General features: G+C 29.0%; 1 pseudogene; it reads right to left on the reverse strand.

The window, feature by feature from the left end:
* Positions 1-510: 510 nt before the first annotated feature.
* On the reverse strand, positions 511-6,146 carry LOC145960844 (uncharacterized; annotated as a pseudogene).
* Between the last annotated feature and the right edge of the window lie 6,176 nt (positions 6,147-12,322).

Genomic DNA, 12,322 nt, shown 5'->3' on the forward strand with positions numbered 1-12,322 from the left:
TGTTAGAGAAAAACCTGAGCTGATAAAAGTAAGAAACATAAATCTTCCAAATCGTCAATAATATAATATTTTTCTATCTTTCAATCTATATCTCTTTATGTCTCTATATCTTTCTTCATTTTCTTTTTCCGAATGTCAGAAAAAAATATGGAGTTCATAGTCATATTGCATTTGATAATTTTCCAATCAAATGTTTTAACACACACTATCATATTAGGATAAACTATGTAGAATCCTGCATATATATGTATATTAATCAAATTTATCTAAATACGAATATACTATAAGATATGAATATATTCTAAGTCAAGATAATATATAAAAACATATATCATCATTAAACATATAAATAATTTTCATGTCATACTATATATGTAATATTATTTATGAAATATTAATTACATAACATATTGTTTCAATATCGAGAAAATATTACTTTAATTTCTGATTTACATCGCATTATTTCTACAATATAATAATAAGATATAACAATAATTGAATAACAATCTTCTATTTACCTTCGACACTTTCATCTCGCATTTGCTGAAGTATATTATAAGTCGAATATGACATCTTGAGCAACTAAAATAAACAAGTTATTTTTAATAAACTTAATATTTTATTAATTTTATAATTTTTTATTTTTTAGAACTATATACAGTAGTCAATACTGATTGTATCGTAAGAAATATAATTTCACTGTAAAAATAGATTTATTATACTAACACCCACAAATGAATCGAGATTCATGGGAAAAATGTAGGCGCTCGTAAATTCGATGGGAACTGTACCGCACCTTGTAATTGTCAATAAATCTTTCTTTACATCTTCTCTCAGCATAAGCCATTCTATTTCAAATAGGTTATTGGTCAATTGCATACTCTGCATCAAAAAAATATAAAATATTTCTTCATTTTAAGCTCAAATGTGAAAAGAATAGAAAGAAATTAATCTAGAACAAATTAGTGTTTTAATTTCTTCAATACGTTATTTGACATGGTATAAGTATTATTTGAAAAAGTTTTATATTTATTATGTGTATGCATACATCTTATATGTATATTATATACATATTAAAATATTAAAAAATATTAATTAATATCTAATTTGTACGATATCACAAAATGAAAAAAATATCCATGCAGAACATCAAAAGAATTTATTTTAATGCACACCTTTAGTTTAACTTCGTTTCCATACCAACAATACAAAAAGATTTGTGTCAGCATTGATGACATGTACAATCCTAATTGAATTACATTCGCATTTGTCTTGGTCAGTTGATATAAAGTAACGCACACTACCATTGTACTTACTATAAACTGAAAGGTAATGGTCAACCTAAATTTCTTATTCATCATAAAGGCAAACCTAAAATAAATGTTATAAATGCATGATATAATTTTCTATGCATAAATGTGTATATGTCAATGTTTTTTACAATAATAAGATCGTTTATTTTACAAAATTATATATAAAAAATTAATATCCAAAATAAATCAATGACAATATTATTTTAGAATCTTCTTTATAATTTATTTATCATAGACTATTAATAAAATTACTATCATGTTATATTCATATAAAAGTTGCAAAAGAAATAAAAATTCCAATAATAAAATACTAATTTTATAAAACAAACTTGATCATTAGATTATGTTGGATGACGTAATCACGAAGAATTTTTGGATTACGTATGACTCTTTGCATACGATAATTCAGTATTTCTATTTGACAGCATATGTGTAAAATTAATCCACATATCAGACTGTCGCAAGCAACATGTAGAAGAGCCCCTACAAGTAGGCCTATTAATTGATGAAAGTACATAAAGTGAAATAGTATTGTCGAGGAATAATCGAATGGTAACCAGGCTCTAAACGTTAACTTCCCTTCCCAATAGTCCGTGAGCAATGATTGTATCACCGAGCTTGAGCTTGAAAATTCAATTAGAATCGCATAATGCAGCGTATTCACTCTGTAATTAACTATTGACAGTTTTATATTCATTATTTAATTACCCCTACAATTGCTACTTATTTGATATTTTCTTTAATGTTAATTGTTATAATCTTTTTTTCTAATAATCTTGTTTAGGAAAAACTTGCTAACAAAATTGTAAAATTTTCAAATCGAAGAATATGTATTATTGTAAAGTTATGTTGTATCACATACTTACTCGATAAGTTTATCGAATTTTCGTCGAATTTCTATCTCATCTGGTTCGATTGGTATACACGGTTTTTTCATAAAAACATCTGTTAGCATCACAATATTGTCGCGATTTACTAACAAGCTAGACATTTTAAAGCAAGAAATAATCATGGCAAGAAGCATGTAGAAATTGTCGGTAAAGTCATCCGGATTGTCCACGATTAGGATTAGATCCAGAAATTGCGATAGTGTAAACGTACTTATTAATAGAATAATATGAAAATTGCATAAATATGATACAGGAAACGTTTGTAGGAAGATGTCCAAGAATCCGGTGTCCAGCAACCACAGATTGTTAAAATTGTAAATGTAAATTCTAACACGCGCATTGTTACTTTAAGTTACACTTACTGTCTATTTTTCAAAAATAAATTATTTAACTTACGAAACACCTCTTAGAGTAAACAAGATTGAAAATATATACGCTCTCTTTATAGTTATTTATTAAAATTAAATTTCATAGACAAATTATATATGCCTCAATTTGTGTAAATTAACGATTGAAATACTTAGATAGTAGTCAACAATTTTATTTAATATGTGTTTAATCGCTACGGTGTTAGAATCGCTTTTATAATGGTATAATTCACTATAGAACTCTTTTAAGAGACTGACAAATGTCTATAGTCTCGCAGTTTCTTGACGAAAATATTCTTCGCTTAACTTTCCCTTTCCTTGATTATAACTTTCATTATTCAAACTTCAATTGCGTTTCCTAGATGTTCTCATACATATATCAATCATAAAAAATAAAGTTCTCTTACATACTGGTTTTATATTATAACATAAAATTTTTTGTGGAAATAAGACTACATAAAATGATATCTTAGTAAGTCAGAGAAGAATAAAAATATTTGATCATTTTAAATAATTGCATTATTTATACATGAGATTATATCCATAACTTATTTCTTTTTCTTTTTTATAGGAACTTGAACTTCCTCAGAATTTATCCATAAACCAATTAGTGACTGCTGCCTGCCAGCAATAAAAATAGTATTTATATTTCCTTTATTTACTTTTTGTGAATATGTTCTTCTTCTCTATGGGATTCTCTATATTCGGGCTCTCTTTTTATACATATGACAATTAATGTTAATGCAACAAAATTTTTTGGAGGCTGCCGATCTCTCAACTGTGACAATAGTTCGGATTTCTTAAGCTAGTATTCAAAATGTGAGCTTCTGAGGGACTATGGTTTATTTGTATAGAAAAATAATATTTGAAAAGTGCTTGTATCATATTGTGTGAATCTTCTTGATGGTAATAAATTTTTCACATTAACTTTTTTCATTATTTCTAATCAATATAAAATATCTTCAATACGTAAATAAAAAGTGATCAAATAATTTTTTCAACAATTTCTCATTAGGTTAATCATATCATTAAGATAATCATATTATTAATATATGAATAAAAATACTTTATATCAAGAGATGTCAATCGTATAAAATAATAACAAAATTGAGAGACAGAGAGAGAGAGGGAAAGAGCATCATTTTTATATTTATCTATTAATATTATTCAATATAGAAGAACATTAATTACAATGATTAACTCATTTCTATACATACATATTTATATGCCAAGATTCATATAAACGTGGGATATAAGTATTAGTATTTTTGTTAAATTTGTGTTTTTGCTTCAATTCTGCATCTGTTGAAGTATATTATAAGCAGAATACGATGTCTTGAGCAACTGTAATAAAAAGTAAAACAAAGCAAAGTCATTTGATTTAGTTTAGATTTATTTTTACAATAAATTAATAATCTATTCCTTAAAATACAAAACCTAACAACACAAATAATATGTCAAACTTTTAAATATTGAAATCTTAAATTTATATAAATTTATAATTCATTAAATAAAAGCGTTAATAAAATTTCATGTTAATCTACTTAAAAGTTCTATTTTAAATGACTTTATTACCATTATATCTACGTTGAGATATTAGAAAAATCTATAAATGAGAAATTATAAATGTAAAATCGATTGAAAGTAAAAATAAATTTTTATACTAACAGTGACGAATGATTCAAGATTCATAGAGATAACATAAGCACTGGTGAATTCAATAGGTATCATGCTACGTGTCATAATTATTAACAAACTCTTTTGAACGTTATAATCCAAAGTAAGCCATTCCATTTCGAACACGTTATTGATTATTTGTTGACTCTATACTTAAGAATATGAGAAAATTTATTAAATAATTTTTTTATTAAATAATTAGTAAGATAAGATAAATATTCAAATTGCATGCATTATTTTGCAGGTTGATTCTATATATTTATGTAAAGAAAATAAGATAAAAATATTTAAATTGATTTTAAATAAAAATTAATTAAGTATGCTTTTTGGTATATTTCTAATGCATTTTATATTTGGTATATTTCTTTTAGCATATTTCTAATGTTACATTAAACTTTAAAATACATGCATACATGATATAAACAAATTCAAAATATCAGAAAAAATAAAACATAAGAAAAAAAATAGAGAAAATATAGAAAAAAATATAAAAAAAGATGTATTTTTTAAAAAGTGCACACCTTAAGCTTGACTTCATTTCCATACCAGCAGTAAATAGAGATTTGTGTCAACATGCAACACATATATAATATTATTTGAATGGATTTCGCATTTATGGCCATCTGTGTCAGTTGATATAGATTGAAACACACTACCAACATACTCACTACGAATTGAACAGTAATGATCGATCTAAACTTTTTGTTTACCATAAATGCGAATCTAGAATCGATCAGAGACATATAACTTTCAAACATTTTTAAAATTGTTTTATACACAAACAAACACACACACACACACACACACACACACACACACATATATATATATATATATATATATATATATATATTTGTATTAGAAGAAAATTCTTATTAATAAAAAACTGACTTAGAGATGCATATGTGCTGCATGATGCATTCACGAAGAAAATGCGATTTATTTACGATTTTTCTCAGATGACACTCGAATATCTCTATTTGAGAGCAGATATGCATCAATAATCCGCATATTAAACTGTCACAGGCAATCTGGAGGACCGATCCAGCCGTCAAACTTATCGACTGATGCACATAAACGATTTCAAATAACATCGATGAAGAATAGTTGAATGGTAACCACGCTCTGAAAGGTAATTTATCCTTTCTGTAATCTCTAAACAATGATGTTACTAATGCAAACGCGCATGTCAATTCGACTAAAGTTGCGTAATATAGTGTGTTTTTCCTGTAATAAATAGTTATATTTTTTAGATTTCACTATTTAATGTGTTTAATGATTGTAATTTTTTAATTAATATAAAACATTTAATTAATAATCTAATTTATCATTATATAAAAATTAATCTCGTAATCTACTTTTAAAAAGATTGCACTGTATATAGAGAGAAAATTTAATTATATAGAATTTCTGTATTTAATATCTTTTATGTATTTTATGTATTCTCTATAATATATGTAATAAAAGATCTTTCAAAAAGTAATCCTATATAATAAGTGATTACGTTAATTACTGAGCATTTTGCATAATACTTACTGTATAAGTCTGTCGAATTTCTGTCGAATTTCTATTTCATCAAGTTCGATGGGCAGACATGGTTTCTTCATCAAAATATCGATCAGCATCGCAATATTGCTGCGATTTCTCAATAAACTGAACATCTTGCAGCAACATACGATCGAGGTAAGCGTCACATAAAAATTCTCGGCAAAATCGTCGGTATTGTTGACGCTCAGAATTATATCCATTAATTGTGACAACATAAATGTATTTATTAACAGAACTATACAAACTGTATATACAGCATACATAATACGTTTGTATCGTGATGTCCACGAATTCGGTGGCCAACACCCGCAAATAGTAAGAACTTGAAATGTAAACGTGAGAATACTCATTCTTTTTCTTTTTTTTTTTTACTTGTTCGGCAATAAATAAGAAATTTTTTCTTTTATAAGAAAAAATCTCATTATACGAAAATACACTTGATAAAACACTAATAAAAACACTTTGTATCACCTAGAGCTTATATTTCTTTATTTTAATGCCATTTTTGAAAAGTCTGATTATTGCATTATATAATATTGCATGTTTATTTTTGCATGCTCATTTTTCACCATAATTTACGATATAATTCCCGATTAATTAGATAAATAATAGTAAAAATTATACAATTATATAATAATTATATATAATGAAATTTTGAGTTAAGGAATTATCCGCGTATCGAAAAATTTGAGAAACAAAATAATGAATTTTTAACACAATATGTTATAATTATTATTATTAATTTGTAAATTATATATTAAGCGCATTATAATAATACGCAAATTATTTTTTGTAGCACGATGAAAAAGAGAGAGAACGAGGAAATTTCACTGACAAAATATAAAGAGTCTACAGCCTTTTGCAATTCGACTTTTCATCTGGAATTTCTGCTTCGTGAATGCATTATATTGTTACAGTGGTATAAAGCTATCGTCTCGAGGAACACAATATTTTTGCGACTGTTTTAAAATACATATCTTATATATGATCTTATGATGTGAATGTAATGCCACATTTATGTCCATATTATTTATATGACTTACAGCCCAACGTCATGCCATATAAGCTAACTATCAATTATGGTATATGAAATCTTGATGCAGACGACTTTTATATATATACGTATAGTTTTAAATTATATTCAATTTATTGCTGTCGTACAGAAATGCAGTTGAACGTTTCAGTACGCGCGTATTCTAATACTTATATATTCAATTCTTACATCATCTATTATTGCAGAAGTCAAAGAGAAAATATATAATTTATAATAACTGAAGAATTATTTATATAATTTTAACAAAATGCATCGAAATTAAAAGTAACATGCACATTATTAAAACAGCGTAAAATAGTAAGTAATAGCAGCATATAATATCAAGTTCAACTATTGGAATAATATATTATATGTTAGATTTTATTACTATAAATTAAAATTGAATATAAGGATAAAGTTTATCAAAACATATATCGAAATAAGAAAAATGCACTCTCAAATATACTATCACCATTTTATAATCATAACTATAACAGAAATTAGATTATATATACGTCAAGAAATTTCAAAGCATTTAATAATATTTAATTTTTTGCTTATATATATGTGTGTGTGTGTGTGTGTGTGTGTGTGTGTGCGTGTGTGTGTGTGTGTGTGTGTATTATACATTTAGATATTTGCTTATTCTTCATTATTTTTTATTATACATAATACATTTATATATTATATTCTTATTCTTCAGAAATCTTCGTTATACACAATTTTGTAAAAAAATTATTGGAATTGGAGTTAGCCTATCAAATAAAATTTATTAATTTCAATAATTTCAATTTTAATTTCAAATTATCTAACATGCTATCTTATTCTTATCAATTTATGATATCAAGAAATTAACAGCCGGTTATTCATCGACCGGAGGTAACAATGTTAGTAAGAGTATTGAACCAACTCATCGGTGACAAGATGAGAACTCAAGTAATGTTTGAAGAATAAATTTGCCAACTGATAATAATTTGTTTTACCGATAATAATAATAAAATGTTATAATTGTGAAAATTTTTAGCTATTCTTTGTTATTCGAAAGTATAATTGTTATAAATCTATATTATTAGGCAAAACATAATACATTTTTTATATTTTTACATATATTTATAATATTTTTCTATCATTTTTTTTATAATTATGTATTTATAATTATTTTTATGCAAATCATAAAAAAAAATATATATATATATATACATATATAAAATCGTGTTAATATATATCGTGTATGCATAAAATCTATAACAATACTATCTCTTATGAGATCTGCCAACAGATGACTCCGTATTTTCAAATGCTCATAGTATTCAGGTCTCACATACTCTCTCTTACTACAACTTAAAATATTAATCAACACAAAAAATTAACTTTTTGATAAAATTTAATTTAATGTAAGTTAATACTATATTCGTTAATTATGTTTAATTTATACAAAATTAATATTTACATTTTCTCAAAAATAAAATTATTTGACGTAAGAATTTTTTATGCAGATTATTATTTATAAGCTAAAAGCTATGTTAATTTCTTATAGATTTTTACAAATTAATAATCGATATTGTCGATAACAACTATATCCTTGAGAGTTAATATTCTATCAAATATGGACTAAGTCAATGCCCTGGTTAAATCAAGATTTGTTATCGACCACATAAGCGGTCTCATATATCACATCTGCACGGGATGGACCGTTGCCGTGTGAAATTCCAACGAGAGGGCGAAGACAAGGCGAAAACCCAAGGGTGAAGCGGGGTGAATCTGATCGCACCGAAAGAGTCGGGGTTGTCAGTGTTACGATATAGGGTCTGTCCTTATCTGCGAAATACAGGCAATGTCTTCCCCCTCTCTTCTGGTACTCGATGTCCCTCGTGTTCGTTGTCCTAAGTCCAGGAGAGGAGAGCGAACAGTATACGCCATGATGAATCGGCCATATTGCCCTAGACCGTTTCTCGAAAGAGGGTTAATCCTGCTTGTTCACTGTTATTTTGTCAAATATATTCTCGCTTCTTTTCTCTTTGTGGATGAAAAGATTTCAGTAAATTTAACAGCAAAATATCCTTGTTTAATTGACAGTAACATTTTCGATAAAATCAAGGCTCAAGTAATTATTAAAAAGAATCTATTTTTTTAGCTTTTATTTCTTTTTTGAATTATTATATATTTTATATATAAGCTTTTTCTGAAAACAAACTTGTATTGAGTAAAATAAATTATTGAAGCTTATAGGTAAAATTTGAATTAAAATTCGGAAAAGAAACTTATTGCAAATATTAATTTTATTATAAAATTACATTACAGACTCCAAATATCTCTTTCAACATATACAGCTTTCAAGTTTTACAGATAAGAAAATTTTGTAATGTTTATGATTATAATATTATTGCCTACGATTCCCATCGTAAAAGATGATAAAAGATGATAATCACCTTATCAGTAACAACGAACGTGACAACCTTGCATGGAAACTGATTCTCTGAAAATATGTATCTTTTATATTCTCGAGTCATGCTTTAGCATCAGTTATGACCACGAGCAACGGATTTCATATTCGTCTGCGCTGCACGGTATATACAGAGTGTCTCAAAAGTACCGCGTTTTTATTTTATTCCTCTACTTAATCTTACTTTTTTTTTCCTTCTCGTATTTCGGATTATGAGATTCATTCGAATCTTATTCGTCAATGCAATCGTGATGGAATATCAAAGAAAAAAATAAATTTTTCGTTACTTTGTTCATTCAGTGGATCGTGTTAATATTTAACCGAGTGTTATAACGAGACCTCAATTCTTATCTCGCGTTTTTACTTCGGACTCGTTCCTCGCATTCTTCGCGGGTCGGCCACCGAGTACAATTAACGAATCCTACCGTCTGGTCAGCTCCTGTTGTCCTTAGTGTGAACTTTACAAGACTTATATAATGCATGCGTAAGAAGAATGGACCACCCATGTAGAGAGGTCTCTCTCTCGACTCGGCCTCGAGTGCTCTCCGGGGTTGCGCGCGCGGACGAAGCACTCCATCAGAAGAAGTAGTCGGCCGGACAGCATACCGGGTAGAAAATGACACCAGTCTCGAGATGTACGTTTCGTATCAGTCGAATCGAACTCTCGAATTTTTCTTCAACGCGAACCGCGTTTTCCCTTTTCGCATTTTTGCGATAATATAAATTTTGCACGTAAACGACGAGCGTTGATTTTAACCGGCATTTTATAAAGATTTTCTACAATGTGTGACAGAATAATAGCATATGCGATGGAATATATAATGGCGAAAGAGATGTATGCGTAAATTATAAATATATTTCTCTTATACATCTGTTTTCTCTAAGATCAAATATATAAGTAGCATTAATTAAATTGCTACTTATATATTTGATCTTAGAGTTTACTTATATTTTTTTGGAAAAGATTCCGGATAAATAAAGAATGATATTTCTTGTTAATTTAACCTATATGTGCGACATGATGTGAACAGGTACATCTTTACGTGCAAGTGTCCATAATTCATATTGTGCAACTGTGGGCAGTAGCCCTTAGTCGTCTTTGCTTGATTCAGCCTTTGTAACCCTTAGAAGTAAGGGAAAAAGTGATCTGTGTCTAAATAATTATAATTGAACTTAAATTAAACTGATTGAAGGCACATTAAATATATATATAAAAAAAGTTCTGACCTTGCAAGTCATCTGTGAAATTAAAAAAAAAATCAAGAAATCAAGAAGATGCCAAAAATTACTGATCCGAAACCGCGACGTCCTTTGAGGAAAAGTCCCAGATTACATCTTGCAACCAGCTGTAAAGCTGGAGAGCAAAACGAACCAACAAACAATGATAAAAGACAGAATGAAAAAAATAAAGAAACAACCAAAAATGGTAAACTAAGAAAACATGGAAAACCTTTTTCATGCGACTTATGCGGGTATGTAACTCCACACAAGTTTAATTTGAACCGACATTTCACATCTAATTGTAAGAAGCCAAGAAAATAAGGACCGAAAGAACATTTTTCAGCCCAACGAATAATTGCTAACAAACAATATTCATGAACTAGAAGAATATGTGAGGCGCAAGTGGCTGGCTCGGGAATCGAACCCGAGTCTTTCGCTTTCCGGGCAACTGCTCTAAACCACTGAGCTACCCAGACCTCACACCTAATGCTGCTTTTTAACACAGTGATATGCGACTCCAGAGCGATGTTGGTATCTCGCTCGATGGGTGCAATGCCGATTGCCATGGAGGATCCTTGAAAAGATCGCTGACCAAATAAGTGCCAAAAAAACATATATTACATATATTGTAAACCTAACACCTAATATCTTAATATCATCGCAGGTGTAATAATGATGATAAAATTTCTCGTGTATCTACAAGTCATCGTTACGATATTTCGAGTATAAATTTTTTGGCGCATCAAAAACAGTACTTTCGCCGAAGAATAAAAACACTTTCTGAAATCAACGCTTGCGAACGTGAAGAATCCCATCGTTCTCTGTACACGATTTTCGAAACACGTTGTATAACGCAAACCTGTAGAAAGTACACCTGAATAACGAGACGCGCTGCTGTTCCTTCGAGAAGAGCGGCAGAGGTCGAAGATTTCAGGTCACTACGTCTCGAGAGCATAATGCATTGCAGCGAGGGAAAGAGTTGTGTAAACGAACTTTCATGAACTTCCGAAAGTCGTCGCTTTTTCACATCTTCACTGTCGTTCCCATCCTCGGCACGATCTTTTCGTGCGTTTGCGAAGCGTGCATAGTTTGTACAAGTTGTAACAATATCAGTAAAAGTTTATAAATTCACGTAGGCAATAAAGGAGAGAGTCCTGCCGAAAAGAAGAAGGCTTACTTTGATAAATCCAATTGTGTGAATCTTCAAACGAAATATCTTTGAGACACCTGAGATAAAATAATACCTCTATCTGTGTAATTTAACGCATAGAAAGAAAACTTGATTGTATATTCGTTAATATACTATACTATATGTATCGCTATTTCTACTATTTCTCGTTAATAAACGACAATTGTATCTGATAATACACTTTCACTCAATCTGTTTCAACCGAATCCAAATTTTTCTCCAGCGAAAACGGCTTTCTAATACGCGGAACTCGAAATGCGTGTGGTCTTCAGAAGGTGTTAATCGCCTGGCTCGCTACCGTGTTGCTTCTGACCGGCCCTTCAATTAGTACGTGCCACACATGTTTCAAATCACGTGATACAGCGTCTCAGTCTCATCAGGCACACAATTTTATATCTCATCGGACATATAATTTTAAAATAAATGTTTAAAAAAAAAAGAAAAAAATTGGCAATATACAACAATCCAATGTAACGTTCGATTTTTCCGTATCCCAGTCGGATCGCCGTCGGACAACCGTCGGAGTCGGTCGGGTTCGAGAATTGAAGACACCGTAGTTATGTGTACAAAAAAAAAAACAGTTTATTACGTTTAATCTACGCGGGTGTGTATGTGTGTGTGTATATGTGTTCGGAGGCGC

This window comes from Camponotus vicinus, unplaced genomic scaffold, assembly GCF_025532165.1.
Source record: "Camponotus vicinus isolate PSW18456_S1 unplaced genomic scaffold, iyCamVici1.0 SCAF_10, whole genome shotgun sequence".
NCBI lineage: Eukaryota > Metazoa > Arthropoda > Insecta > Hymenoptera > Formicidae > Camponotus > Camponotus vicinus.